Source organism: Empidonax traillii, unplaced genomic scaffold (genome assembly GCF_003031625.1).
Source record: "Empidonax traillii isolate 1590-97213 ecotype Southwest subspecies unplaced genomic scaffold, ASM303162v1 scaffold11:size2795301, whole genome shotgun sequence".
Lineage (NCBI taxonomy): Eukaryota > Metazoa > Chordata > Aves > Passeriformes > Tyrannidae > Empidonax > Empidonax traillii.
The window spans coordinates 528,652-534,651 of NW_020955204.1; positions in this window are offsets into that span (position 1 = coordinate 528,652).

Sequence of the window (6,000 nt, forward strand, 5' to 3'; positions counted from 1 at the left end):
TCCAGGGGAAAAAAACACAAACAAACAAACAAACAACAACCAACAAAAAACCCACATTATCATTCACTGGCACCCATGAAGACATAGGGTACACCTCATGCATGGCCCCTGAATGCTGATGCATTATGTGTCCATAAAAGCCAAGAGATATTTGCCGTGGAGCATGGCAAATATTTTTGTCAAATTATTTGGTTACTGAAAATTGTCACTCAAAAGTATTAGTCAAATAATGACAAATGTTATGTACAGATCGATTTTATTGTTACTATTATCTTTTAATCTACTTCGATTGATAAATTGTCTGTGTCACCCATCTAAAAAAGTCGTCTAGAGTATTCCGTCTGGGGAAAAAGAAAAATTGAATAAATATAAAAGGAAACCCGGAAAATCAGTTATGCTCAGTCTGCCGATTGGTTCTTGAGGCGTCTGGAGCAGTAGCTCACAGGCTCGGGATCACTCCTCCTGCTGCCGCTGGAGCTGCAGTTGTGCGGAGGCACCGCGGGGCGGCGCTGCCCGCCCGCCGAACGGCGCCGCCGGGATCCGCGGGGAGCTCCCCGAGCGTCTTCCATCGGGGAAGCAGGGAATTCCACAGGCGTCGGGACGGGAAAGTGACACACCTGCTAGGTTAGATACGATCTTTCGCACAGCGACTGGTCACAAGCAACTAAATCCAAGCGTGGCACCACGTGAGTGGCCTTGGTAAGGCACCTGAACGCCGCGGACAGTTAGTGGCACCTGACAGCGACAGCCGGTCAGTGGCTTGTTCTGCCATCCTTGTACCTGTCCCTGGTGTGCCCAGTCGGGTTTGGGGAAGGAGGTTGGTGCTGCTGTACCGCTGGTGGTCTCTCCCCATGAGAGGACGAGGTGTTGTGCTGGCAGGACACAAACAGGACACAAACAACCAGAGACTCGGGATAGCGCTAAATCTTCCCCCAGTTACTCCAGCGCTATGAGAAACCTTTCAGGCACAGCCAGGCACAGCCTCAGTGGGATTTAGACCTCGAGTGTCTCAGAAAGCTTGGTGATCATCTGCTCTGGTTGAAGGAGGTGGGCCCTGCAGAGGAACCTGGCTCTCTTGCACCGCGGGGGGGTAGTCTTCCCTAGGAAGACATTTTGGTATATGAAGTTCCACCACAAAACTTGCTAATAAAGGGGTCAGAGTGGCTTAGTAAATTCATGCTTCCTGACACCTAATAGTGCTCTCTGTACCCAGGATCATCTTAAGTATATTCTTTCTTGTTTCGTAGTCAGAAGCTTGCTTTAGAAAGAGGGTGGGACATGAATGGTGTCCTGAAAGCACACTAAGTGCAAAGGGAAGGTACCAGAGCCTCAGCAAAGTCTCTAGAGAGGTCTCATCAAAACATTTCTGGAGGGCTGAGTGTAAGATAAGATGTTAAGCACTGACAGATAGGTCACAGGCAAGCAGAGAAACAGGGGCAGACCATGAATGTGGACAGGGCAGAAAGATTTTTAAAAGTTCTTCCCAGTTAAGTTGGTTAGGCGTTCAAAGAGATGTCCAAGGTTTCTGCGACATCCCTTGGAGATTTTCAGCAGTTCAGCTGGCCTTGACCTTGAGCAACCTGATCTGTTTGTGAAGCTTTGAGCAGGAGAGCAGGAGTCTCACAAACTGACCTCCCAGATGTCCTTTCCAACCTAATGTTTTCTATGATCCCCTGGTTGAGAAGAAAAAAAACAGCATCAAGGGGTAAAAAGTAAATCAGAGAGAGAATGTGAAAGTGTGTGAAAGGAGTGTGAGTGTGTGAAAGGAGCTGAGAGGCCACAGCTGTAGGCACTTTTGCCTATTGTTTGGTGGGCGCCAAAGGCAGTAACACTCTTGCCTGGAAGTCGTGCTCTGACTCATCCCAGGAGACATTTCTGCAAGGCACAGCAGAAAAGGAGAAGTGACTGCTGAGCCCTGAAGCAGGGGGGAGGAGGGGAGCTGGCCCCATGGAAGCTCAGAACAGGGAATTTTAGTCTTACTCATCATATTATTTTTATATTTGGGTTTTCAGATGTAAACCTCAGTATTTCTGTCAGCATATTAACTCTGTGTGCACCTCAAGTTTATCCACTAGCTGCAGGGACTCCTTTCTGCCTTACTCCGTGCAGACACACAACTTCCAGCTGGGAGCTCAGTCTGACTAGCACTTTACTAGTGTTTGTAAGGAATAAATGAACTACCTGGTCAGTGATGTTAAATCTGGGCAGAATTCAGTGTCATGCTGGAGAAAGAAGAAAAAAGACAGGCTTGGAGAGATATAGCCAGAGAGCAGGTTAGGGCAGATGAGTCAAATGTGGCAGATGAGCCGTAGAGGATTTGCAGAAGTTGGAATTGAGATTTGTGCTGAAAAAGGTGATCTACCTAGTCTTAACAAATGTAAGCAAGAAATGGAAGGGAAACCTATATGATCACAAAAAACAAATAGTGCTGGAAGGGCTAGCTGAATCTAAACCTCTAGCAGAAGACAAGCATGAATTCTTTACTGAGGTTTCGGACTTAAATAGTGAGGTCACAGTAGCACCCTGCCAAGCTAGGTATCCGTATGTGTTATGTGTGTGATACACGATGGTCTTTATCTTATATATAAATGTGGTTAGTTCTGGGTTCTGACCATGAAAGAGGGTTTTCTTTGTTTTTCAGTGCTTGGTAATGGAACCTCTGATTTCTATAACGTAGCACATCTACATGTCTCCAGGGTACAGCCCCAGCTATGGTTCCTTCACTTTAGTTGACAGAGTACAGGCTGCAGTTCTGTATGGATGTTTCAATATCAGTGTTGCAGGCATACAAATACTTTATAATCAGCATTCACACTTTCATTCTCTGCACATCCCTCCCTAGTGAGGGCCATATTCTGAACCCTGGTGCTGGGATTCAAATTCCCAGTTACTGCAAGTAGTGAGGCCTGTGCTGTCACTCACCTTGAGAACTGTAGGCTTCAGGCTGTACAGAGCTACATAACCTGTAAGTGGAGCAGCCATCACTTAGCAGAGTTGTAAGTGCAGTAGTTGTAAAGCATGATATGCATAGAAGACTTAAATATCAGGCCCCTGAAATGTAGATGTTAATGGAGTGCAAAAGGATCTCCAAAGCAGTACTACTGTTCAGAACAATGCTTACCTCAAGCCAGCAGAGAAAAAATTAAATTCTCCACTTTTTTAAATTCAGGAGGATCCATTATTACATTGGCCACTCAAATTCTAAATGCAGTGATTGCAGCCTTGACCAATTTTCTTCTAACGAGGAGGTCACAACAGTGTAGAGGTCAGTGGTTTAGAGTCTCCTTCCAGACTCTTGATTAATCTGTGCAGTCTCCATTTGGGTAAAACACAATACTACTCAGTAGATTGGTACAAATAGTTCTGTAAAAAGACCAAGGAGAACATCTTCTGCTATATTTCAATCTGACATACTGCATTATGAAATAAATTCTCAGAGACGGAAGAAAACTATGAGATCAGGGTTTTTCCATTTCTGTTTGTCTAAGGTGACAGAAGTTGTATAAAGCCGGCACTAAAAAAAGCACAATTGATAGCAAAGTTCATCTGAGGTGCTCAAAATAGGTGGGGAAGCCCTTTTTTTTTTTTTTTTTTTTTCTTTATTCTTTTTTCTTTTTTTTTTCTTTCTTTTCTAGATGACAAAGAAGCCCAGGACTGGAGCAATAGTGGGAGTGTCACAGGCAACACTGAAACTTAGTAGAGGATTCAGAAGAAAAAAAAAAAAAAAAAGCAAAGAGAATTGTCACTGAATTGCACCTAACATTCACAGTAACATGTTACCAGTAATCTGAGAAACTTGACGTTTTGGTTAAACAGAACAATTCATATGCAATGTCCAAGATGAGCAGTCCACTAAATAGCAATGCTTTCCTAGTGCTATAATAAAGGATAGAAATATGCAAGCAGAAGTAAATTTACCAGGGACATCGAGAGGATTAGTATAAGAAGGAAACAAGCAGTCTGGGGCAAGAAAAACTATGTAGATACCAACTCAGAGTAAGTCTTAGGAGGAGAAAATTGGGATGCAGACATAGCACCTCAAAGATGAGGTCTATAAAACTATCCCTATAGTTGGATATGGATGGTGTCAGATACAGTAGTGATAGAGAAAAGATAGCTGAGAAAATGTTTTAACCAGCCATATGTTTTTATATTTATTCTCAGGCATTTACTTAAACTGTGCAAATGCCTTTGCTGGTTGGCAGAGCCAGTGGTCTCCTAAAGGTCACAGATCCTGAGTTTGAAAGCTTATCTACCGTCCTCTTTTCTCGCTATTGCCACAGATCTCTTCTCAGCGCTCTGGGGCTTTGCTCCCTGAATGCTGGGCTTGTGCTACACAGGTGCCCACCCCTGATAACACAGCTGAGGAGCCCAGAGGAAGTTATACAAGATGCTTTTGTCAACACTCCTTCCCACGTAGACCATCTCCAGTCTCCTTTGTTACTGTAAATTGACATCAGAGCTGCTGAATCATGATACAGTAGTCAGAAAAATGTTATTTATGTTGTAGAAACTAGGCCCCCCTCCCTCTCATTGTTTCCTGCCTGTGTCAAAATGGAGTCACTGATTTTTGTCCTAACTCCTCCTGCCCTGGCACTTTAGGTGAAGTTGTCTGAGTTCTCCTGCTTCAGGCTAAGATAAAACACATGTACAGATACAACCAAGATTTGATTCTGACCTGCTAAAAGACTGTCTCGCTGAGCAGACACTTTCTGGACAGTTCACCATGAAAAGTCATTTGGAACCAGTTTCTGAGAGATCTGCCTACAAGGTCAGAGCCCCAAGGGAATTTTTCAAACGATACACTGTACACTTGAAAAGCTGACCTCCCACAGAGAGGACTTTTTTGCACTACAAAAATATTTTGTTGGGGTGCTTAGTTACAGCAGGCTTTATTCCTAAACCTGTGGATGGAGGTGAGCTATGTTTTGACTTTTCAGCACTGTAACTACATTCCTAACAAACCAGGATGCTGAGGAAAGAAAACAGTGTCATATCCGGAAAGAGATGTGTGGAATAGAACGACTTGCAAAGCATGAGACAACATAGAAAGACAGAAGAAGGACATACAAAAGACAAGAAAGAGACAGGAGGTGACATGGTTATGGTCAGGGAGACACTAATGACCTGAGACAAGAAGTTACCAAAATACTTAAAACATACAAGGAGAAAGACTGAGCTGTGTCAAAGAAAAAATGTGAGAGGCCTGGCAAAACACAAGAAAAGCCAGAGATCATTGTCAAGCCATCAAAAAACTTAGTTATGATCAAAATTTTCTATGTATAAATTCTAAGCATTTAAAAGTTTGATGTGCAGATAAATACTTTTCAAAGCCCAGTGAGATTTAAATTTAAACTAATACCTCAACTCCATATAGATTTGCTAAAGTGTTCAGGAGAAATGTCCAGACTTTGACTGCATAAACATATTTATCAGGAAAAAATACCTATAGATCTCATGCAGAAATGCAATTTGAAAGTATGACATCAGTTCTAAAAATCTGGAAAAGTTCACAAATTACCTAATTTAATTCACAAATGACAGGAGAGTTCTAATTTCTTTCAAGAGAATCCTATTCGTTTTCTGTTCTCTTCCAAATTTTTGTTTTACAACTAGCTAACAAACAAACAAAGTTATACTCTAAAAGAAACTATGGAAAAGCAATAAAAATTTCAGTTCTTCATTTACTGAGTCTTCCCCATGAATTATGACTCATCCTAGAATTATCAAAATATATAATGAATTCAAAACACCAAGTTACTCTGGAATTATGACATAATGTAGACAACACAAATCATTGATTTTCAATGCATCACAAAATTGTTATTGTTGCTATTTTAGCAGTAGGTGAGAACAACATTTGGCTAAATTACACATTGGCAATAAAAAATCTTGTAACCTAGCTTGAATGACAGAACCTATAGAAGAAATTACTGGAGAGAAAAGAAGATAAATTTTAAAAATATGCTACTGACTTATATTAAGTGTGTGACTTAAGTC